Genomic DNA, 25,722 nt, shown 5'->3' with positions numbered 1-25,722 from the left:
TATTTACATGGTTGCAAAGGTAAAGAAATTTAAAGGTAACAAAGTTAAGAAAAATGGACTTAAAGTTGCCATATAATTTCAAATTTAGTGAGTTAAGAAGCTCTAGTAAATTTTCAAGTGATACACTCCCACTTTACATCTATTTATTTTTTAAAGAGAGAGAGAGCGCACGAGTGAGCACACAAGTGGGGGAGGGGCAGAGAGAGGAGACACAGAATCCGAAGCAGGCTCCAGGCTCCAGGCTCCGAGCGGTGAGCACAGAGCCCGATGCGGGGCTCGACCCCACGAACTGCGAGATCGCGACCTGAGCCGAAGTCGAACCCTTAACCGACTGAGCCACCCGGGCGCCCCAATACACTCCCACTTTAGAGGCTATTGACACAAAACTAGAGGGCAGCACTAGAACCAGTCTGCTGTGTGACACTGAGTGAATCTCCTCCCTGAGTCTGTTTTCCCACATGAAATAAAGAGGTTGACCTCTAAAGCACATCCACCCCTAAAAGTACCTGATTCAATGGAAGTAAAAATATGCAGAGACTTAGAAATTTAACCTGCAGGGAACAAATCTTCCATGAGCATTTCAAAGCATCTTTTTAACTGTGTCAAACATATTTCTATTAAGTTGAATATGAAAATGTTCATAAATTCAATCATTTAAAATGCTAACGAACTGGCTCCTAAGAACTGATTAATGAAGCAAATTCACTCTTCTTTAATTTTGTAGTTCAGATTTTAGTATTTAGAAATTTTTTAAGTAGCACACTCGGGGTGCCTGGATGGAGCATACAACTCTTCATCTTGGGGTCGGGTCGTGAGTTCGAGCCCCACGCTGGGTTACGGATTACTTAAAAATAAAATCTTTAAAAAAAGTAGCACACCTCTACACCCGTTCATCACTGTCTATAGGCATATACAGATTAAATTTTTAAGGTATACATTTATACATTTAAAGTATACATTAAAAAGTTAAAACCTCTGTAAGTTCCCTACACAATTTCACTGTGTTCACTGCCTATGACAAACTAAGGCCTCACTGGTTAAAGTGTCCAGTAGATTAGACCCTTTGAGAATTTTTTTTACAAACTACTAACAATTAAGGAAGGCCCAAAGATCTATGTTTGCTGTTGTCATTTTTATTCTGGCTTAAAAAATTGAGGCAAAAACTAAGAAAATCAATATACCGATCCTGGAAGTCCAACATCTGATGAAGAAGAGCTTCAGTCAAGAGAAGGAAACGAAAGGGAAGAAATCATAAAAGAAATTTAAAAAATTTTCCCATAACCGAAAACACAAGCTTACAGACTGAAAGTATCCATGCGATGCTCTGTACAGCCAAAGAAGAAAAGACAATATAATCAGGCACACCGTAATGAAATTTTAAAATTTAGAAGGAGAGGAGATAATAAGAAGGTACCAAAAGTTCCCCAAAAAAGAGGAAAAAAAAATACATACAAACGATTGGGAAACAGCAACTAACTCAGTAACACCAGAAGCTGGTGGTGCAATGTCTTCAAAATTCCCAGGGAACATTTATTTTCAGTACGGCGCACATTTACAGCCAGTGACTTCTTGCGCACCTCCACACTTCTCAGCACCCTTGCAGGGCCATGTGACTGGTTCTGGTAAATGTGTGAGAAAAGTGACATGTGTCACTTCTGGGCCAAACATTTCAGCGCAGCATATGACCCATCGGCTCCCCTTTGCATCTGCTGTGGTGCCTCAGAGCCGGGTGATCAACGGGGAACTGCAGGCGAAAGTAGACTGGGTCCAAAGGAAAATGGCAGAGGAGCCCCAGGCCCAGTGCGGACGCGGGGAAAGTAAGCAGCAGCCTGTATTTACACACGCGAACCCCAGAGTTCATCTGTCACTGCAGCAGCACCCATTCCATCCTGACTAAACTCGTCACCCAGAATTGTGTATGCGGCCAGACTGGAAGTCAGAGTATGTGAAACATACATGGTCTCCCACGAGGTCATTAAAAAACACACCTCCCCCATCTCCTTTCTCAGGAAGTTATTAGAAGAATGAGCTCCATCAAATCAAGGAAGCAAACTAAGAAACAGAACACAGGTAACCTTGCTTAGGAAAGGGAGAAAAGAATCTCTACGTTGATGTTATAGCTCCTGCTGTTGACCCTGTTTGAGATAACGTCCCTGCCACCCAGGGCTCCTCCCAAACAAAGGTCACCTTCCAAGAGCCAGCTCAACTGTGACATCATCCACAAAGACACAATCCAAACTCCCCACCACCTAAGAGTAAATGAAAACATCCTGCATCAACCATGAGAAGAGTCACCGACATCAGACTCCATCCTTCCTGAAATCTGCTAGAAATGTGGTCCATGACTTGGAGCAGATTAGTTAACTGCTATTAGTCTCAGTCTCCTCATCATCTGTATAAAGATGAAGCTGACCAATAATCAGAAGGTTCCTTCTAATTCTAAAATGCAGGGGTGCCTGGGTAGTTCAGTGGGTTAAGCGTCTGACTCTTGATCTCGGCTCAGGGATGATTTCATGATCTGTGAGTTCAAGCCCCGCATCGGGCTCTGCACTGACAATGTGGGGCCTGCTTGGGATCCTCTCTCTCCTTCTCTCTCTGCCCCTTCCCCACTCGTGCACATGTGTGCGCTCTCTCTCAAAATAAATAAACTTAAAAAAAAAAAACAACAAAATGCAGTAATTCCGCAAATATACAAAACTACTAAAATCCTAATACAATTCCATGTATGTTACACGCTTACACATTCTGACACTCTGATATTTGGTAATAATGTTACTCCCTAAGTATATGGTTGTCACTTTCAAAAGCAATGTCAACAGATGAAAACGACTATTGTCACAGAATGAAGATATTTCCTTTAAAACCAAAATTAAGCCTTAATAAGAAACATCTCATTACTATAAACACCAAAACAAAATTCACAAAAGGAAAGTCATACAAAGTAACAAGTCTACCAATGAGAATTCACCTTACGCTACAGGCATATCAGCCCTGTTGCTTCAACCATCCGGTGTTACTGGTGTATCCAGAATAACACCAATCACTGAAAAAACCACCAGCAGGAGTGCCAAAGAGCAGGCCATCTAGGGTCCTTGATGAACACACCTTTTCTAAATAGTTCCAAAGAGTAACATTCAACTCTTAAAATTGTTTTTGATGGAAATCTCTTCTAATAGGAACCATATATTCTTTTCGTTCTCTTAAAAGGGAAACCCTAAGCACAAGTGTGTGTATTAAATATGATCTCATGCTGTCACTCAAGTGCTCTATGTAGACTGATGCCCCTTAAGATGACCAAATTTACCTGCGGGAAAATTTCAGGATGGCATAGTGACGTCTTCAGGATTAACGGTTTGTCTCCCAGGCCTTCAGAGATATTCCGTCTTTTCTTCCTTCTTTCTTCTCTACTACTCAACAGTCTGCTCCCAAGGACAACGGCACAGCCACCGCTCCCCAAACATAGTCTCCAAGTGTGATGCCCTTTTAATAATTTTAAGAAAACATTTCAGTGTGATGGTTGTTAACAGTGATTTAAAAAAGATTAAAACAGCAGAAACACAAGAGCCTGGGGCTTTGCAAGCGCACGGAACCTCTGCGTTCTCCGGCTCCCTCCGACTGACTGCGCTGACCCAGTGCCAGGCAGCTCAGTGGCTGCTCACGTTTGTAACCCTTACAATTCTGCAGCTGGCACCATTTAAACTTCTGTGGGCTTGTCTCGTCTTTCCTCTTTTACTTTCATTTCTCTTGTCCCTTTGGTCTTACGCCCTTTCCCCACACAGGGCTTCCTTAACAAGAAAAACCAAGTCTTCCATAAAGGTTACTGATTACCCAGAATACTCCTTTTAACTAATCACGGTGTATTTTAAACTAATTATTACTATTAGCACTCATTATATTCAAGGCACTGAACCCATTCATTTACATGCATTTCTCATTTAATTTTCACACCAATGCTGAGAAAGGCACTATTACAATTTTACAGATAAGGCAAATAAGACAGATTTATTTTAAAAACCTCCCCTATAGGGGCACCTGGGTGACTCAGCGGGTTGAGCTTCTGACTCTTGATCTCAGCTCAGGTCATGATCTCAAGGTTTGTGAGTTCAAGCTCCGCATCTGGCTCTGTGCTGACAGTGCGGAACCTGCTTAGGATTCTCTCTCTTCCTCTCTCTGCCCTTCCTTCTCTCTCTCTCAAAATAAATAAACTTTAGAAAAGGGGAGTGGAGCACTGGGTGCCTCAGTCAGTTAAGTGTCTGACTGGATTTCAGCTCAGGTCCTGATTTCGTGGTTCGTGGGACTGGGCCCTGCATCAGCACAGAGTCTGCTTGGGATTCCCTCTCTCCCTCTCTGCCCCTCCCCCACTCATTCTCACCCTCTCTCTCTCAAACTAAGTAAATAAACTTTAAATAAAAGTTTAAAACTAAAATAAAAACCTTCCCTATAAATTCAGAGCTGAAATTCAAGGCTAGATGCCCAGTCTTTGTGATCAGCCAGTTGGACACATGAGTGAATGCTGTTGTTATTGGGATGCCTGCTCTACAGGTAAAGAAGGTTCTTGGGGGCACCTGGGTGGCTCAGTCGGCTAAGCGTCCGACTTCAGCTCAGGTCATGATCTCACAGTCCATGAGATTGAGCCCTGCATGGGGCTCTGTGCTGACAGCTCAGAGCCTGGAGCCTGCTTTGGATTTTGTGTCTCCCTCTCTCTCTGCTCCTCCCCCACTCACACACTCTCTCTCTCTCAGAATAAACATTAAAAAAAAAAAAAAAAAAAAAAGACAGTTCTTGGAGTACCTGGCAGGCTCAGTCGGTAGAGCATGCAACTCTTGATCTTGGGGTTGGTGAGTCTTAGGAGCAGCTACTGAGCTGCTTGCCATGTTGGGCATAGAGCTTACTTTAAAAAAAAAAAAAGCAATTCTCATGGTGTGAGGCTACTTGGGCCACGTAGTTATAAAAACTTTGGCATTATTAGTGCTGTGATTCATTTAGCTAAGATCAGCTCAGATGGGGATAAATAAGCAACACACAAAAAAAACACCAGATTTCTATGATCTACAGCACATCCTTGCCTTTGATGTGTAGATACCAATGTAAAAACTATAATCACTTTTTGTCCATGTCCCCACGGGTTGTGTTAGGGAGAGACAGAAGAACCACAGGCCACGGCTGGCCCATGTGGGACTTACATGTGGAGAAAGACCAAAACAAATAAACAAAATAGTTACAGACTGAAATAAACGTTATGAGAAAACACACAAACTGATAAGACCTGATTAGACAGGACTACTGAAGTAGCTGTAAGGAACAGTAAAGACTTCCCTGATGCGGTGAACCTGGCGTTAAGGTCTGAGAATGAACCAACCACAGGAGGAACATGCTAGGCAAACAGAACTACCACGTAAGATGAGGAAGCCAGAAGCAGCCTGCAACGTTAGGGAATATAAAGGACAGAGTATAACTATTTGGTCAGACACAGAAGGGGGTTCAAGATGAGCTGAAGAACTAGGCGGAAATCTTATAGCCCAAGACGGAGAGTTTGGATTGTACTTTAAACAAAATATATATTCACAACAACTGTCAGGTGGATTTATTATCCTCACATTAGACCCACAGAAGGAATAAGACTCAGAGGAGACATAAAATGTATTCAAGGTCACAAGGCTAGTAATGCATACTAAAGAGCAAACACCTCCAAAAGGTCCTCGGTTGCAACATGAAGATTGAAATCTTAAATGACTTTATCTGAGTACGTCTGTTCTTGAAACATCAACAAGACCAACAGCCACCTAATATGATTGTTCCAACTAAGTAAAACCTAAGGTTTGTTGTGGATCATCAAAGACCCAAACCAAATGTGCCCTTAGTCCTAAAGCCTTCACTGCTCATGAGTGAAACACACTGTACAGAGTAACAAACCACAAAAACATTAATGACAGTTTCACTGCCAATACAATTTAAAACATGTCCCCACTGCTCTTTCGCCTTTACTGCCCGAACTCTTTCGATCAATCTAGTCACACAAGAAAGTTCCCCCTTTTTATGCCATACACTAGTACTATAAATTTCTCCCTTGTAAAAGGAGTAATGTCACAAAAGTACTCAGGCACCACAGATGTGCCATTTCCAAAACTGGAAAAAGATTAGGGATGAGGACCAAGAACTGAAATAGATAATCTTTGCTTCCCATAAAAGATGCAACAAACAGGGGCACCTGGGTGGCTCAGTCGGTCGGTTATGGCCCGACTCTTGGTTTCAGCTCAGGTCATGACCTCACAGTCCATGAGATCGAGCCCTCCATTGGGCTCTGTGCTGACAAGACGAAGGAGCCTGACTGGGATTCTCTCTCTCTCTCTCTGCCCCTCCCTCGCGTATGCTCTCTCTCCCTCAAAATAAATGAACTTAACAAAAAAAAAAAAAAAGACACAACGCACAGAACAGCAGAGGTGATCATAGCTTAGGTTGTTACTTATCTACCTAACTTTATTACGCATTAAAAGAGATGCACACACATCCATTAGTCGTACTATATTATAAACAACATGGGGTATCTGACCTCATACGCAACATATTCGTGTATCAACCCATTTCACATGACTGCATATTTGTGAGACAACAGTAATTGCCACAGATTCAGAAATGGACCTAACGTTTCCTTTTTTCAGACGATACCGTGACTTTTTAAGATCACACAATTACTCCTATGAGCAAAATCAAAGATACCCACCGTTAGTAACATAAAAGTTTCCCGAAAACTCACCACAATGGAGAAAGCTACCGGCTTTCTCTGAGGAATGACGTTACATAACAAGACAGTCTTAAGCAGACTCTTGCTTCTGTTCCCCAAAAAGGCGGCTGTTAAAAGGAACACCCAGGATGGCAAAGTGAGGAGGAATCCAGTGAGTACTGCAGGGCTTTTCCTCTGAGGTCATGGCACAGCCCAAGTCGGCTACGGCCCAGGTCAAGGGCACCCAAACCCTTTCTCTGCCACTCCCTGCAAGGTGCTGCCTCGGGAGGGTGCCACGTGACATCCCAGGGTGTGCCCCTGGCTCCCTCGGAGGCCATGTTAAGGCCTGCCCTATCTTCCCACCAAAAGAAGAGGAGAGGGGCAGTGCGAGGTACCCCCACCGATTTAGAAGGCACTTACAGATGATAATAAAAGGAAAAAGTATTTCAAAAGAGATGCCAAATGGAGACCTAAAAGGGGTTAAGGGTTCATCCTTAACCAGATCACACCGTGGACAGCACTTGCCAAACCCCAAGTTCTTCTGAGAAAGGTTATCAAGCGCAGGATCAGCGAGCCAGCTTCCCCAAAGGCAGAAAACGTTAAGGACAGTATCAGGGGTTGGGGCCACGCACTGTGTTTAGAACAGCGACAGATCCTGAAAGTTACAGCATTCACACTCGGTGATGCAGCATGAGAAAATTAGAAAGCACACAGGAAAAGAGGTGTCTCACAGGCCACCTTCTCGTGGTTTTTTTCTGTGAAACCTGGTGAACAACATCCCTGATGTTTCTAAACAGCGCTGACTCTCCATAGCACTAACTACTCCATTTAAAATTCATTCATTCAAATCAGCTAAGTGGATTCCACGTCGTTCTTTGTCGGTTGTTTGTTTTTTTTTTTTTTTAAGTCAAGATCTATTTATGCTTACTACGGTTGAGAACACCTCGGATACTTCATCTCGAAGTAGACGGCAGTTTACTTTTGTCTGATTACAAAACAGAGCTGTATTCCAAGAAACACAGGCAATTAAAAACGGATTTGGTGTCTCATTCACAATCTTATTGGGACTAGTACGTCCTGCGTCCTCACACAAAGTAGCACGTTGCGCTCCCCAGGGTGGACGCTCAAGAAACACTCGCTGAACCGAATGCAAACGTTCTCGGTCTCACTACCGGAAGCCTGGGTTTCGCCACATATTCCCACCTGGCCCCTGATCCCACAAGGTGGGGGCGGGAGCCCCGCGTTTCCCATTCCGACTGAACGCGAAGTTGGCAGCCGGCCTGCTGCACACATTCCAAGTTCTGTGCCAGGACCTGCCACCGAGAAACGTCAATAGTTGTGCTACCTAACGAGCCACAATGGTGCCCCTGAAGTTGCCAACTCCTGAAGCAAATTGAAAATTAAGGCCTGTCTCGGCGCCAGGGGCAGTTTCGAATTCCACAGCCCCCACATCCGCGTAAGTGAATCCTATCCGGCGGCCCCGTCACGCGCTGCGCACACGGGGGGCCCCGCGCGACCTCCCGGCGGGCGGGGGCGGCGGCGGCCCCGACGCGGCCTGGGCCCTCCCGAGCCCGCCCTGCGGCCCCTGGACCGCGGCCGGGGGGCCGGCGGCCGGGGCCGGGCCGCGCGGGGCCGAGCGGCGGGGTGCGAGCCGCGCAGGCCCCGCGCCGCCGCCCCGGGCCTCGCCGAGCCCCGGCCTCTCCCCGGCGGGGCTGCGGGCAACAAAGGCGGAGGCCCGGCCCGGCGCGCCGCGGACAGGGGGAGGCCGAGGGGTCGGGCCGGCGCCCGGCGGAAGCAGGCCTCGGCCCTCCCCGGCCCCGGCCTCCCCGCCGCCCGGCCCGGCTTCCCGGACGCCGCTCCCCGCCGGCCCCCCGCCCGCGGACCCGCCGAGGCGGCCGGGGCCTCGCGCCGGCCGGGACCCCGCGCTGCAGGCGCGCCGGACGGCCTCCCCATCCCGGCGAGCGCCGCATCCGCCCCCGCCGCCCCGAGGGGAGCAGCAGCCCCCCCGCGGCCAGTCCCCCGGGTTACGGAGAAGAGGGAGCGGAAAGCAAAGCCCAGACCCAGCCTCCGACTCGGCTCCGCAGACGCTCACCCGGCGGCGGCCCGCTCCGCTTCCTCGCCCGGCGCCGGCGCGACTGCCGCGCTCGTCCCTCCTCTCCCGCAACTCCTCCTCCCGCCTCCTTCCTCCTCCTCCTCCTCCTCCTCCTCCTCCTCCAGGAGGGGCGCGCGGCGGCGCCTGGGCCCGTGCGCGGAGCGGCAGCGGAGGAGCCGAGCGGAGGCCGCCCCGCGCCCTCCACTCGGCCCGCGGCGCAGGCGGGCTTCCCGGCGCTGGGGGCGGGCCGGGCGGGGGGCGTCCGGGCGCCGGGGGCGGGGGCGCGCGGGGGGCGGGGACGCGCGGGGGCGCGGGCGTCGGGGAAGGGGGGGAGCGGGGGCGCGCGGGCGCCTGGGTGACGGGGAGGTCGGGGGCCGCTCCGGGCCGAAGGGCGTGTGCGGGGCGTCTGAGGGCCGGGGGCGCGCCGGGTCTGGGAGCGTGCGGGGGTCGTGGGGGCGGGGGTGCTGTGGGTCAGAGAGGGGCGTTCGGCGGCTGGACTCGGGGGTCCGAGCTGCGTCCAGCCCGGAGCCCCACTGCCCGTGCGGGCTGGTCCAGCCGCCCCTTCCGTGCTCGTTCTTCCTCGCTGCCTCCCCTCCTCGGGTGGCCCTGGCTCGCGCGGAGGAGAAAAATCTTCTGGGCCCTCGGGCGCCGGTCCTCCCCTTGCCCCTGCGGCGGGGCGGCGGCCTCCGCGCGGCCAGGGTGCGCCCACCTGGCGCGGCGACCCCGGCCTGGAGGTCTCCGCGGGCGGGCAGGGACCGAGGACAGCCGGAGCAAGCGAGCCGGAGCAGGGCCCCTGTGGGGAAGCCCTTCCCCTCGCCTTCTCTAGCTTAATCGTGAGATGTGCTTGCTAGAAGAAAACTTATTGCTTGTTTCAAGCCGTCTACTTTTCCATTTAGTCCTTTTAGTGTTTTGCACCATAGTTCATTCGCTGTTGTTTGTGCCGCTGAATCTCAGGGTAGTGTCATGTCAAATTGCACGTTGGTAACTTGACTCATTTCTTTGGAAAGTGGCTGAACGCGCCCTTATGTATAGCAGTCACAGCAAATTTGGTTTTTTGCCAATGAGAAGCTACAGAAAAATGTTCATTTCTCTTGTGATGAAAAGCGATTAAAGATGGGTATCTTTAAAATGTAGCTTAAGGATTATTGTTGACTTTAAAAGTTGTGTTTCTGAAATGGGACCTTTAAAAAAAAAAGAAACATGAGGCTAGGGAAGAAAGTCTTAATGTTCCAGCATTAATTTATATCTCAATTGTATCTCAATAAAGCATCCAGTTCAAGTTCAAATAGTTGATCTTAATTTCTATAAATATCACAATACTCACTCATTTGAACAAAGTGTAGATTAATAATGTAAACATTGGATTAGCAAGTGATTCAGTCGGTTTTTATGATTAAACAATACATGGAAGGTTGGTGTCGTTTGTTGTGTGTGATTCGCGAGATCCTTGTTATCATCTTCGGTTCTTACTTGAATTTGTGCATAAACCTGTACCATTATGGTCATCCTGATCTAAATGCCACTCCATTCTCAAATAACTCATTACAGTGAATGCAGACTAAATAGAATGGTCAGAGAAGTTAGCAGTAATAACAAGTAATGATAAGAAAAGCAAACTTTTCAACTCCACCCTCTCTTGCTTTAAGCTGCCTCATAAGGATAGATTAGTGTCTATCATCTGATCTAAAGAAATCGCTAGCAGTTGGGTGTGCAAAGGGCCTGGTGAGCCCTGAGCTAGCATAGCACCGTGCTGGCTCCTCCAGCAGATAGGGTCAAACCCTGGGCTTCTGAGTCTGTCAGCTGGCCAGCATCCTTGGCTTTGACAGTTCATATAGTTGTGTGACCTTAACCAAGGTTCTCAGTTGTAACTTCAGTTTCTACTTGTAAAGAAGCAGGGTAGGGAGTCAGTTTTGATATTAACTATGTCGGATAGCTGTGAGGATTACATGAAATAATGCACAAAATCCACTTAATTTGGTGCCTGGTCCAGAGGATTATCATTACTAGGTAATGTATATTTTATGAGACCAGCATTGCACGAAGCGCTTTTAAATATATAATCTCCTCTAATTTTAACCATTATCTGTAAGGTCAGTATTTTCATTTCCACATTACAGGTGAGAAAACCGAGACTTCTTGTATGTTAGTAGTAAATAACGTTCCCAAAGTCACACAGCTGCCATGGGGCAGAGCTAAAATTCAGACTTAGGTCTCTCTGACTCCAGAATGTGAGCTCTTAACCACTAGATTAAAATAATAGTGATAATCATATTAGTAATAGAGCAACAACGTTAGGGTGGAGTTACTAGTGGCTAAATATTAAAATTAAGATCTATTAACATCTTCGTGCTTGGCTGAATTCCAAATGCTTCTTGGCTATAGACACGTGTTCTCATCCAGCCCTTCCTTTTATCAGCAACCTAATCTCCCTTTGGGGGAAATCTTATCCTGGCTTATCCCCAGCACAGCTGAGAAGCACACTCCGCACTGAGACTGCTGATTAGACCCTAACCCTGGAGGAAGCGATGCAAACGGGGAGGGTGCCTGGGAGGGGAAGGGGGTTGGACACACCCTAGTAGGGTACTGGACCAGATTGTTCCTAGTGCTAGCCCCTGACAGCCTTCTATTTTGCTCCAGACAACCAAATTCTGTTGTTTGCAACTAAAAACGCTGTGTCATTAGATAAAAATACTTGCTAAAAGATGGTGACGGCCGAGGGTCCTATTGAAGCTGTCCCTTTAGGGGAGCATAGTTCCACCTTTCCTCCTAAAGTTGCAGCTTCTAGAGCCAGAAAGACCTTTATTGGTCATCAACAATATCCTCATTTTATGGAGGAGGAAACAGACTCAGAGGTCATATGACTCGTCCAAGATGACAAAGTTAAAAGCAGCTGAGTCATGACTTGAACTGCATGCCATCTCTTTAAAGTCTGGTTTGAATTTTAGTATTAAATAAACGTCTTCCCTCCTTCCAGAAAGGTGGCGGGGGGGGGGGGGCGGGGGGAAAGAGCCGAGACTTGAGAAAATTGGGTGGAAGCAGGATGGGGTACGCTGGCAGCTTTCCACCCTCCAGGCCCCTGGGGGAAGCTGCCCGAATTAGCAAAACTCCACACCCTCCACTTCCCTTTCCCCTTCCCATGCACTGCCCTCTGCTGCCTCCCACCTTCCTGTCTTTGAGGATCCTGAGCTATCCTCTACTCATACATGTTCCTTCTCTGGTACTTCTGCTGTGTTGAAGAGTGTCCCCCAAAGGTTCGTGTCCTTCCCAGAACCTCAGAATGTGACTTTGTTTGGATATTGTGTCTTTGCAGATGTAGTTAAATTGGTACGAGGTACCTTAATCTGATGTCATTGATTTCTTTATGAGAGAAGAGACACGGGGCAGACACGCAGTGAAAGACCCCATAAAGACACACAGGGAGCAAGCACACTAGGAAGGCAGGGGTTGCAGGGATACATCCACAAGCCAAGGAACTGCAAGGATAGCAGGACAGACAGCCACCAGAAGCTAGGAAGAGGCCAGAAAGGATCCTCCCCTAGAGCCTTCAGAGGAAGCATGGCCTTACCAACACCTTGATTTTGTCCTTCAAGGTCTCAGAATCGTGAGAGAATATATGTCTGTTGTGTTAAGCATCCAGTTTGTGGTATTTTGTGGTTGTAGCCACGGGGAATGAATAGGCCTACTTGCCACGTGATGTGTCCTCTGCTCTCTGGAACTCTCCTTCCAAGTCAAGCACCTGTGTGCAGATTCTCCCAGTTACTAGTGTGACCATAGGACCCAGTTTGCCCGGACCAGTACCCAGCTTATGACTGTTGTTCTGCCACAAATGTTTAGAGTGCCATTTGTCGTGTCAAAATCGTTCCAACGCAGATAATAAGTTCTGTGTTCACCCTGCCTTCCTCCTGCTAGATAAAATAGTGACTCAGGCACCTGGTGTCAAAGCTCTTTGAGAGCTGAACCCAACCTGCTTCTCCAGCCTCACAGTCCACTTCCTCATATCACACCTCGATAGGCCACACTGGGTAACTGCTTCTCCAGGTAGGCTCCGCCCTATGCCTGAACTCATGCTTTTCTCTGTTCCTAGAATGTTCTTCCATTCCGCCTGCCCGTACTTTCTGATTCTTTGTTGAAAATCTTATCATCAGGCAAGGTTCAGATCTGCCCAATCACAAGTGATGTCATCCTATTAAGAAACCCTACCTTGGGTTCAACCTCTTTTAGAGTCACCCTTCACACTTTCCCCTAAGTTGCAACAATTCTCTCTCCTCCTTTGAATGCAGATGCTTTGTCCTGTTCATATTTGCACTATGCTACTAATGCCTTGAATGAAGATTTTTCACACAGTAGGGATTTAAGAAATGTTGGATAAATAAATAGGAATATTCCATTCCTCTCTCCATCTATTTGAGAATGGCCCCATGATAAATGGACTTCCAAAACCCTTTTTAAGATCCACTTCTTTGAAGAGTGGCTGGTTTTTCCTTTGGGAAGTGACAAATACTTGCTTTCCTGAAAAATGTCTGTGCAATTTTAATGAGCAGCTAGATTCTGCTAGCCGGGAGCATGCTGAAGTCAAAGGAATGTTACCAGAACAATGAGCTTTGAGGATTTTTAAGACCTGGCAGAAGGTATGGGGACACCTGTTTACTCACAAAGGTGGCTCTCCAGCAAAACGTTGTTCCCATAGAATGAGTCCATGGTACATCCAGCTTAGCTTCACATTATTCTCTGTTTCAGGTCAAAGATTCCTATCTGTAGACAGTTTGAAGAAATACCTCACTCTTTCCTACCTACTCCACTTCCAGGATCCAGGGCCCTTCTGACTGCTTAGGAAGCTTTCACGATGTAAAATAACCCTGTGGATTTAGTGCAAAAAAAAAAAAAAAAATCTAGCAAATACCCATTATTATGAGGAATCAATGGCATGTATTTGCCTCTCCTGGAAATTTAGGAGCTATGTTCTATTGTAGAGAATAACCCAGTATATAATCCTCACCCCCCATTAAGCCAACAATGGAAGAATGTGTTAGAATTCTTCCCTACAGTGGGCAGAGAGCCAGAACTCCTATGGCCCAGTTCAAGGTAGTCTTGAACTGCCATTACGGCTTCCCCTCCCAGTGACATTGATAGCTGTGCAGAAACCCATCTCTTAGAGAGTCCCTTTTCTATGGCAAGACAGAGTGAGTTGTTTGGTCACTGGATTCAAAAGCTAGGGCCAGCATTTACGGAAAAGTAAATTTATAACTATGTTTATGATTCTAATGCATTAGAAAGTCCTAACACATCATAAAAAAAAAAAAGGAATACTGTACCTCCTAGGGCATCAACTAATATTCTATATTAGAATTTTGTTCCTTTAGGTTTCGAGGTATTAAAATACAAATACCTTCTTAGAACCAATAGCACTTTTAGGGGTCATCAGTAATTTATTACCCTGTGACCCATATATTACTATCATATTATTTGATTCTTGCATCATTTTTAACTTTTTATATTTAGGTGTTCCCCAATTTACCTATGCAATTACATTGTAAGAGTTTATTTGTTATTTAGATTATATATTTAACTTACAATTCAATGTTTCTAAGGAAAGATGCAATGTTGTAAATGGTCATTAGATTCCCAGACTATCTCCTCTACCCAACCAAAACAGCTTGTAATGCAATTAAATTATACAACTAGAATGAATATTAAATCTTTCTAGCGATCCAATAGGCTAGATGTCAGGTGAAAACTATTCTAGTGTATCAGTGGTAGGCTCCTTAGGAACGAATAGCACTTGGGAACCACAGGGTTGAGTGAACATATCGGGTCTTGGCTTCCAGGGGGAAGGACTTTGGAGGGCCCAGAGGGAACCCGAGCCTTGGTTAAGTGAATTGCCTAGACTCAGGGCTGGCTTCCAATCTAAGCAGGGAAACCAAAGCAGAGGTCAGAGAAAAGTCAAAGTTGAAAGGAAAATTTCCCTTTGGAGCTGCCAGTATAAATATTGTGTTAGGTACTGCTGTGGGTTGAATTGTATTCCCCAAAAGATATGCTGAAGTCCTAACCCCCGTCCCTGTGAATGCGACTTTATTTGAAAATAGTCTCTGCCGATGTAATCCATTTAAAATGAGCTCATACTGGATTAGAGTGGGCCCTATTCCACGGGCAGATCCTTGTCTGAGAGAAATCTGGACAAAAACACACGGGGAGAATGCCAGGCAAAGATGAGGGCAGAGAATGGAGTCCTGCAGTACAATCCAAGGAATGCCCACAATTCTTGATGACCACCAGAAGGTGTGAGAAGCAAGGACGGATTCTGCCCTGGAGCCTTTGGAGGTTGTGTGTCCCTGCCAACACCTTGACTTCAGACTTAAGGCCTCCTGAGCTGTGAGAGAACAAATCCCTGCTGTTTTAAGTCACCCCGTTGGCGATACTTTGGTAGAGCAGCCCTAGGAACGATTACAGGAAATTTCCAGTGTTCTCTCATTCAAGAAGGCAGAGGCCGGATCATGTGACTGGTGAGATGCACGGATCCAGACTGCAGCTTCCGCTCGTTCAGGAGTCAACAAATATTTACTGAGCATCTATGTTCCAGGACATATGTTAGGTTCCAGGCTAGTTTTAGGTGCAGGGGATATTTTAGCAAATGTCAATTGAGCATCCACCATATTCTAGGCATAGTTCTTGGTGTGGTGGATAAGGAATGAGGAAGTTAAAGCACCCTTAAAGGGATTAATTTAGTGGGAATGGGGGAAGAGAGAGTAGGGAAGAATTGACACTAAATAAGCAAATGGACAGAAAAGTCTAGATTACAAATGTGCTGCAAAGGAAATAAACAGGATCATGAGACAGATAGTAACTGGGGGAGGGCTTGCCGCTCTTGTAGGAGTCAATCCAAGAGGGCCTCCTTGAGGAAGTCATCTTTGCTCTGAAACTTGAAAGATAAGGTTGAGAAAACAGTGTGAAGACCCAGGCAGGGAAGCCTTCTGGGACAATCTCTGAGGTGTGAGAGAATTTGGCTACTTGAGGAAGAAGGAAGACGGGTAGGGCTAGAGCATGGTGAAGAGTTAACGGGTAGGCAGGAAATGAAGGTGGCATGGTTAGGGCGGGAGACATGGGTGGGGGGGTGGTCGCAAATCATGTCAGGCCTTGTAGGTAAGGAGTTTTAGTTTTATTCTAAGAGTGTTGGGTTTACACAGATCTTGGAGAACAGATTTCCACAGGACAGGGTTGGAAAGGAGAGTAGGAGCCCAGGAAAGGGGTGAGTTTGGACTGGGGTAGAGGTCATGAACGTGAACTGGATGGATTTGGATGACCTCAGGAGTTTAACAGGTGAGTTAAGTTAAGATCAAGAGCAAGGAGTTTTTGGTGATTGTAAAAAACATCCGAAAGTTCCTTGAGACCCTCCTCCCCTTGAATTTGGGCTATTCTGGCTCCCTTTAAGCAAACAAGCAAAGCGAATTTATTTAATATCAATGCTCATGTACCATGGGGGTCTTCCTAAGGAAATGAAGACCCGAAGAATGGTTCAACCTGAGTGTTTCCATGTATGAAGGAGAGTGGAAAGTGGTGGCAAGATATGATAAGACAAATAGGTTGACTGAAGAGTAGCAGGGTGTTCAGATTCCTCTTGGTGTCTCTTTATCTTTGGAGACGACAGATGAGCTCCTTGCCTCGGGATATAGGGAGGACACCCCTGACCTGCCTGAGATGTTAAGTCAGAAAGTCTTTCCCCTGTTTTATGACCTGCTTCGGGCTGGCGAAGCTCAGAAACTCCTTCCTGCAGGTGCCACTTCTCAAATTCCTTCAGCTTCCAAATATTCAGTATGTTAAGGTGCCATATTTGGGGGGGGGATGTCCTGAACCCCCTCAGTAAAAGCCTAACTCCTTACCAGACCTTTTCTTTCCTCACTGTTATTTTCCAAAGGATATGAATCCAAAGCATAGAAAGAGAACTTCTCTGACCTTTTAAATTATAATCCTGCAGATTAAACTGACAAAAGACAGAAAAACAGGTGAAAAGGCATATGAATTTTTTTTATTGACATTAATATTTTTATGGGCGTAGGGACTTCATGGAAAAGAAGTAAAAACCCAAAGAAGCAGTTAGAGTTGGGGGTTTGTGTATGCTATTAAGAAAAGGATGGGGGGGCGCCTGGGTGGCGCAGTCGGTTAGGCGTCCGACTTCAGCCAGGTCACGATCTCGCGGTCCGTGAGTTCGAGCCCCGCGTCGGGCTCTGGGCTGATGGCTCAGAGCCTGGAGCCTGTTTCCGATTCTGTGTCTCCCTCTCTCTCTGCCCCTCCCCCGTTCATGCTCTGTCTCTCTCTGTCCCAAAAATAAATAAACGTTGGAAGAAAAAAAAAAAAAAAAAAAAAAGAAAAGGATGGGGCACCTGGGTGGCTCAGTCGGTTAAGCGTCCGACTCTTCAGCTCGGGACATGCTCTTACAGTTAGTGGGAACCAGGCCTGCATCGTCCTCCACACTGACAGCACAGAGCCTACTTGGGATTCCCTCTCTCTCTCTCTCTGCCCTTCCCCCACTCGTGCTCTCTTTCTCTCAAAATAAATAAACCTTAAAAAGGGGGGGCAATAAATTGTAGAGAAGTATAGACAGAGAATGAGGGGACTGGGCTCCAGGACAGTAAGTTAGGAGAAAAGGACTAGGAAATACATGGTAATCAAGAGTAAGGTTTCTTACACGGACTCATCTCATCTCATTTCCTCTTATCTCCCTGCCTCTCTGATCCTCCTGGGGAGAATAGGATCTCTATTCTCTACCAATAGGACTATACGTCACCTTTATGGGGGGAAATATATGCGCTGCTTTTAGGCAGAAAGGAGGGCCAAGAGGTCTTCCTGTGTCTGCCATTTCCAATTACCTTCAGCTCAAAAGCATCCATCAAGACGCCAAAGTGGCATAGTTTGGGGTGGCAAATACTGACCACCTTCAAAAGTTAGGAACTGCTGCATTGGCGACAATTACTTTAGGGTAGTTGTCTTCGAATTTACTATTCTTGAGAAGGAAACTAGTCACGGGTTACAAAATACCTTACATGTGCTGAAAGATGTGCCTCAGAGAAAATACTTCAAGGGGCAGACACTGGAACTGTAGGTGTTATATCACTTAGCGAACGACCCAAGACAAGCATGCAGAATGTAAGTAGTGATGCATGAGGCTGCCAGTCAAGGGTTAGTATAGAATTTATACCAATCATAATTTACACAGAAGTAATTTTCCTCTTTTCAATTAACAGCAGAATATTTGAAAACTGTGAGACCTGTGCTGGGAAAAATAGTGGTGATGCAAACATCTTGCTGCATACAGTAAGAACATCCCTTTGGCATGTATAAAACTTCCTATCTCGTGTCCCATCTTAGCAGTGGCTGGTCAAAGGACTTGAGGTCAGAAAGCACTCTCTCTAAAAGAAGAGTAAAAATGTTTGCAGTGAGTGCTTTCCCACCAGGATCCCTTTTAATGGCTCTTGGGTTCAGCATTTTGGTGGAGGTTGGGAACAACAGGTGCTAAGTCCCCTCACCTTATGGTAAGTGCTGATTGATGCTGGACTTGTAAAAGGAGAGGCTCCAAACCTGTTTTGCCTGAATTCGCTTGAATTCACCAACCACCCTAGCTCCCGGTACAAAAGAAGAGGCTGTGTGTCCCGCCCTTCAAAGAGAGAGAAAAGGAGATGCTTCCTCCCCCCATTTTGAGCCAAATCATGGCAAGCTTCAAGAAACCCAGAGAGATCACCTATGGTCTTGGTGTTTGCGTTCTCAAGGGCCTGAGGTCAAGTTCACACAGGAAAATGATGAAGAATATGGACTGATTAGAGCTGCTATCACCCAGCAGCAGAACAAAGCACCCCGGTGGGGGGAGGGGTGCAGGCCAAGGATAAGGGAGCCACCTGTGGGCTTTGTGGACCTGTGGGCCAGAGCTGGGACTCGGTAACAGACAAAGGACCCTGCCCCAGAGGGTGCTAATGAAAAAAACATAATTCTGATTCTTATTAAGACGGCAAGGGAGATTTTCTTGTGGTAGACTATTGTAGCAGGGGAGAGAGACCAGCTTCACTCTGAAAACGGTAAAGACAGCTGGTAAGAGGGTCAGTGGATGGAAAATCACTAAGTGGGGGGATTCTTGGTAAGCCATCACCGTCTTGTGAGGAGACCTAAGCAGCCCACAAAGAAGCCTGGGTGGGCGGGAACTGAGGCCTCCCACCAGCCACACGAACCACGTGTGAGTGAGCCATCTTGGAAACCCTAGCCCCAGATCAGCTTTTAAATGACCACAGCCTAACCCATGTCTTGCCTTCAGAGTCAGAAGAGACCCCAAGCCAGACCCACCCAACTAAACTGTTTCTGAGTTCTTGGCCAAAGAAATGGAGATGATATGTGTTTGTTTTAAATCTGGGGTAATCTGTTCTGCAGTAGTAGGTAACTAATACGTCCCATTTTACAAATAAGGAAAATGAGGCACAGAGAGCTTAAAAACTTGCTGGTGTCATGCAGCTAAAAGTGACAAAATCAGGATTTGAACTCACATCACCTGAGTTAGCACACCTCCTTCACCATTACCCGCTATGCGTCTACCACTTAAGGAGAGTGAGGTGTGATGTTCAGCATGGGGAAGGATGGGACTTCTAGGTGGCCGACAGGTACGTGAATACGCCCACGTATTTTTGTCCACATGTTTATTATTTTTTTAATGTTTGTTTACTGATTTCGAGAGACACAGAGACAGAGAGCATATGTATATATGTGGGGGGGGGGCAGAGAAGAGGGAGAGGGAGAACCCCAAGCAGGCTCTGTGCTGTCAGCGCAGAGCCTGATACCAGGCTCGAACTCACAAAGTCGTGAGATCATGACCTGAGCCAAAATCCAGGGTCAGAGGTTACCTGAGGTACCCAGGTGCCCCGTCCATGTGTTTAGTATCTAATTTTTCAGAATTTTGAATAGACTCTTTTTTTAAGTTTATTTACTTTGAGAGAGACAGAGACAGCGCAAGTGGGGAGGGATAGAAAGAGAGCAGGGGAGAATCCTAAGCAGGCTTTGCACTGCCAGTGCAGAACCTGACATGGGGCTCAAACCCATGAAACCTGGAGATTGTGACCTGAGCCGAAACCAAGAGATGGACATTAAACTGACTGAGCAAACCAGGCGCCCCCAAAGTACTAGTTTAAAAAAATAATTGCATTTAACATACACTTGTGAAGTTTCAAAATATATAAACTGCTTAATCTTTTAACCTTACATCCTCATGAAAAGAAGCTGCATGTCCTAACCATATCCTTGGTGTGATCTGTCCTTCCGTTTTCCCTTTACCGTTGACATCAGAATAATCACCGTGCTATGTCCATGGTAACTGTATTCTGCAAAGAAGAAACTATGTAATTACATGGAAAAAGGGTGGGGAGAGCAAACCGTTCTCGATGCTATCTTATCCCTAAACTTTCAGCCAAGGGGAGTTGGGAAGGTAGAGTTAACTTTTAACTATAAATTAACAACGATCACACGATAAATGCTAAGTCAGCCACCTATGCATCTTTTGCCCTCTCCCTTTATTACCCCTTGGTTGTCACCATGAAAAAGTATGACTTCAAGTGAGACCCAGAAATAGAGTAGTCTGTATACCAGTTTAGGAAAAGCCCTTGGCAAAAGAACAATTCTCCGTTGTATAGGGAAGTAAATGAATGTCCATCAATAATCCCTATTTAAATATTACATTTCTGGGGCACCTGGGTGGCTCAGTCAGGTAAGCATCTGACTTCAGTTCACGTCATGATCTCAAGGTTTGAGGGTTCGAGCCCCGCATTAACTAATAATAACTAATCCCGCATTTCGGATTCTCTGTCTCCCTCTCTCTCTCTGCCCCTCCCCCCAAATAAATAAACTTTAATAAATAAATAAATATTACATTTTCATTGGCATATAGTGTATAGTTTATTACAATAGCAAACCAACATGTATTAAAAATAAGCAATTATTTATAATTAACTGCAATCCTTTGTCCTTTGAAACAGTTTTCTAAACAGATCCTCCCTTTAAAATGTTGCTGAGTGTGCGTGAACTCAGGAAAACTGACAACTCCAGGATTTACCTTGGAAAGAGAAAGCAACCAAAGACCTAGGGAGCTATTAAGGAAACATCAGTATGATTCAGATTTCCTTCTGTCATTGATTGTTTTCAGGTTCAGTTTTGTTTGAAAACTGCGGACAATAGCAATCCCAGCAGTCAGCCCTCCCTTCCGCAGTGCTCAGCGGGTCCCTGACAGGTTCTCGCCATAAATATAGTATCTCTCAGCTGAGTCGCTGCTGAAGTATTGAGTGGCTGCGGGATAAACATTTTATTCCCAACAAATGGCTGGGGGGTATTTAAGTCTTTATTTCCAGGTGGTACAGAGAAAGAGGCTTAACTTTCAGATAGGTTGAAGACAGGCCAGCCACACACACATTACAAAAAAGTTGAGGAAGCAGAAAAGGATAGATCTAAATAGAAGATTTTTCCTACCTTGGCCCACAGGTTGTCCTAGAGCATTTCTGGGGAAAGGGCCACAACGTGCCTTAACAATTTACTTCTGCTCTGTCGAACTTCCCTTGTTCCAGAATCATTGTGAGCCCCTCAGTGAAGCTCTGCTACCCTTGCGTGGGAGAGGGCTGTCTCGATTTCTCCACAATGCATGCTAGGCTTGCTGGCCTGATGCTGGGGGGGTGGGGAGATTAGGAGCGCAGGGATCCAACAGTTGGTGAAATGTATACACACCAAGAGGAGTGGGGGTCACTGTGAGCATCAGCACTTGCTCTGCAAGTGTCCTGGTGCCTGAGGGAGCACGAGCCGAAACAGCAAGTAAAGCACACCGCGATAGGTAGAAAGACCCTTAGGAACATCTACCTTTTGGGTCACTTAGTAGTAAAACCTTGGATCGCGAGCATGATTTGTCTTGGAAACACGCTTGTAATACAAAGCACTCGTATATCAAGGCAAATTTCAAGAACCCTGGGCTTAGTGATGATCACGTGACATTTGGCGATGGGTACTACTCGCATTGCAAGACATGGCTCGTTTATCGAGTAAAAAAAAACTTACCAGAAATGTTTGCTCGTCTTGTGGAATCCTCACACAACTTACTTGCAATCCAAGGTTTTTCTGTATTTGCCAGAAATTTGTCACCCTTGGTAATATTTACACAGTTCTGATTGGTAACTTCTTCAGGAGGGTCAGCAAAAGTCATTTAAGGTATACACTGCTTATGAAAGAGGTCATTTTAGAGTGATGGCTTGTGCCACTTACTCTGTTTTCCATGGAAATTCCTCCTCCACCCTTCCGTGCTCCGTGCCATGTCCCAAGAGGCTGCCCTCCGTGACGGCTTTGCTGCGGCTTCCTCGACCCACTGGTGTCCTGGCAGGTCCCGCAAAGTGGGGACACCGCCTGTGAGTGGAGACGCAGAGCAGAGAGAATCCAGGGTGCTCCCTCCGCCGCAGTTTAGACAGAGCCTGCCTCTTCCCGGGGAACTAGGTTCCCTGAGATGCTTCTTAGCCTCTTCTGTCTCCCAGGGGGGCTTGTTCCCCCCACTTGCCTCTTCAGGCGACTGTGGGGGGCATTGGCTCCCTGCCGTTGCTGGTTCCTGGGTGTCCTTATTCCTTGGTAGTCCTTAACTCTGTTCACCACTCTATATACTGTCCCTTTCTTAAACTTTTTTTTTTTTTTTTTTGGTTAAACCCTTTGGGTCTGCTTCTGTTTCTGCCAACACTGATTGAAGCAGCACGTCTTTTTTTTTTTTTTTGCGTACCACGCAAGTGGATGCAATTCAGGTTTGTAGCTTGGAGGAGTTTCATTGGAGCCCACACTTTAGAACCAGGCTGTCATTTCATTTTCTGGATAATCCCTAAGCATACTCCGGTGGCCTGGCAATATGCTAACTTGGCTAGGCAGGACAACATTTCTCAGAATTCCCGTCCCTGTTTATTTCTAGTCGGGGCAGGGGGGTGGGGCGCTGCAAAGACGTTGGAAAAGGGGAAGTGAAATTGCGGTTATAATGTTCTTATGCTCAGGAGAGCAGCGGAGAGGCACAGGTGTGTGGCAGCTCGTTCATTTTGTGTCATTTGCCTGCCGTTCACCTTGCTGGTCTGGACACTACCCCACATCCTCCTCTCTGACGTGTGGGCCCGGTGCGTGTGTAGCTCAGAGGTGAAAAGTGCCAGCTTCCCCTAAAGGACACTGACCAGGTTCCAGTCTGTCTTGTGGGTTCCAGCTCCTGTTTCTGAGTTCCAGCTTCCCTGACGTGTTTCATGGCCTTCCCTTCCCGCCTGTTGCCCTGCAGCCTGAAGACCAAACACCAGAGAGAAAGACTACAACCTTACAGAGCCCACCTAACCAAGTTCCCATGATGGCATATGGTCGAGCCTTTACGATATATCCATACTGGTATAATACAGACTATACATAGTGGTGTTGTATCTCTAGTAAAACCCTCACATATTTATACTCCCATAGTCTTCTCTTCCCTATTTAGCTTCCCTTTTATCTCCCCTACATGTTAAAACACTTTCTGTTACTTTCTTTTTTATTAATGCCATTTCAACTATAATTTCAGAGCCTCATTACCTTCTAAAATATGTTAGAAATAACACTGTGGAATGGTATTCCCTTCGAGACATAATTAACTAATTAATGTCAATCCGGATGCCTGCTTTGAGGCCATTCGCATCCTCACAGAGGCTAAGATTTGGAAATTGAAATGAAATTCAAGTTAGCTATTTTTGTTATTGCTTGAGCTGTTTTATGATAGTTACTAGGTTTTCTGACAATACTTGAAAAATCATTAACTTATAAGTTGTAAATGACCTGTGCATTTTGCTTATCCATAGTAATGCCATTCTTCTCTCTCTCTCTCTCTTGTTCTCTTTGGTTTATGAATGTGTAAAATGGTCAGAAAATAGGTGTTATCTACCCTTCTATTAAACTATGAGTAAGCAACCTGCTGTTATTCTAGTGTTTTATCAGGTGGAAGGTAAAGACCTTTTAATGGGCCAGTAAAACTCCCTCCACATGAGCTCATTTCTGATTGTGACTTTCATTGCAAATACAGACAAGTTTCAATATTCTCCTTATAGAATCCTTTTCACATATTTGAAACTCATTATTATGTCACACATGTCCTTTGTGTTGTGTTTGAAACAAAAAGTCCTAATTAGTCTCCTTTTTTTTTTTTATGTTTTAGAAGTAGTTACATTCCTATTTTCTTTCTTATTTTGGAATTTATTCTGAACAGTTACAACTCTACCGCAGGGGGTTTACTCATTGTCTGATACCCATCTCATATAGAAAATGTGGCATGACACTAAGTAATAACATTCAGAACAAATTATGTCAGAATTTTCTTTCCTAGGAATGCCTTTGCTTTATGGATCGTGTGAGATTGTGGATTGTACCTGAATATTTTTATATGAGAAAAGAGAAAAAGTTTATTTTCATAAAGATAAGTATGATAAACATAACCAACATATCTAAGAACCACAAGATGTTTCATTTATTTCAAAAAGGAATAGAACAAAAAGTAGAATCTTAATATATATGAGTTTGTGAAATTAACTGCATATAACACAATAAATATTTGAAAATCAGTTATACTTCAAAAGCCTTTTATACTCTCCAACCTGAAAAATATTATTTAACGTAGCCATTAAAATGTGACTTCCTTTAGTATGCAAACTCCCTCTTAAGAGATAAATAAGAACATTCATATTAATAAGATATGCATTATCTTATTTAATTAAATGTCATCCACAATGGAACTCATCAATCTAAAGACGATAATGGACTTGAGTAATGTTAGACCATTACAGAAACTAAGCCAAGAATTTCTTCTAATTTTAAAAATCATTTTCTAAATCAAATACATAAATAGGCACAATGTTCATTTTAGCTAAAAGATGTTTATTTTAAAAGTAATTGGCACAGAACCAGGACAATGTTCTATCCTGCTAATTTTATAGTCCTGAAGAGCTCACTACAAGTAAATGAAAAGCATGGTCAGTAATTTCCTGAGCCAGAGCTAAATTTGTAATTAATAGAATTTGTTCCAATGGGGTGAGAGAAAGGGAGAGAAATAAATAAATTCATAAGAAAGTCATCTGAAATTAACATCTAACCTTCCACAGTAAAATGTATTTTTGTATAATTCACTAAGAAATTGATTTCATTTGCGTGATATATAGTCCATAATTCCCTAAAATACAGGCTAGCATGATAAACACAATACCAATACCTATAGTAATTACCAAGATTTTTAAAAATCACTGAAAAAGAAGCAGATGATAATTTCTGTTTTCAATGTAGAAAGAAGGGGAGGAATAATTTGCCTTATGAATTCTATTCCTTGCTGAATGTGACAATTATTCGATATTTTGGGGGGGGAAAGCAGTATTTCAATAGAAGATGAAAATTATCGAGTAATATTTAGATCCAGAATTCCTAGTGAAATTCAAATTAATTAAAGGAAAAGTACTAATTATCTTTTCAGGAAAATAAAGTAATTAAATTATCCTTTTTTAAAATAGGATTTTTTTTAGCCCATTTGAAATAAGTGGACTTCAATATTTTCTATTTTTTAACATTGAAATATTATTGTGATAATATTAAACATATTCATTTCCTTGTATTAGATGAGTAGCATTCTAGTCCATATTAAAGTTATTTATATATTATTCACTTTCAATTCCTGATACCTTAAGCATGCATATTAGCTCTTTAACTGCCTTAATATCTTAAACAGAACAAACATTCCAGTAGTATCTCACTCTCTTGGTTTTCAGCAGCACTAACTCAAGAGAGAAACCTTAGGCGTTGCACTACTGACTGGTTTTCCTACTTGAATTCAAAGACAATGATGGTGTTGTTTTAGGTCTAGGAAAATTTATTGCTAGAAACATAT

The 25,722-nt window shown here is 45.0% G+C and overlaps 1 protein-coding gene and 1 long non-coding RNA gene across 6 annotated transcripts in view; one reads left to right on the top strand and one right to left on the bottom strand.

Moving 5' to 3' along the window:
* SOCS6 (suppressor of cytokine signaling 6) overlaps nt 1-9,032 on the bottom strand; it is a 39,120-nt gene extending 30,088 nt beyond the window's left edge. For 2 of the 5 annotated variants that reach the window (XM_086683213.1, XM_086683211.1), the window contains exons 1-2: nt 8,814-9,032; nt 3,305-3,480 (exon numbers count right to left, since the gene is read on the bottom strand). The gene's annotated coding sequence lies outside the window, so the exon portion shown is untranslated. Of the gene's footprint in view, nt 1-1,452; nt 1,620-3,304; nt 3,481-4,791; nt 6,414-8,813 lie in introns of those variants that run through there. The other 3 variants (XM_086683214.1, XM_086683212.1, XM_086683215.1) reach the window with 3 other exon arrangements.
* The window catches only part of LOC147575684 (uncharacterized), a 43,916-nt gene continuing 25,913 nt past the window's right edge, over nt 7,720-25,722 (top strand). Inside the window, exon 1 of the long non-coding RNA XR_015242645.1 lies at nt 7,720-8,177. This is a non-coding gene — a long non-coding RNA (uncharacterized LOC147575684). The remainder of the gene's footprint in view (nt 8,178-25,722) is intronic.

This window comes from Puma concolor, chromosome D3 (genome assembly GCF_028749965.1).
Source record: "Puma concolor isolate L17-30 chromosome D3, mPumCon1.1.hap2, whole genome shotgun sequence".
Lineage (NCBI taxonomy): Eukaryota > Metazoa > Chordata > Mammalia > Carnivora > Felidae > Puma > Puma concolor.
The sequence above is the reverse complement of the archived record's forward strand: the minus strand, read 5'-3'. Positions and strand labels throughout refer to the sequence as shown.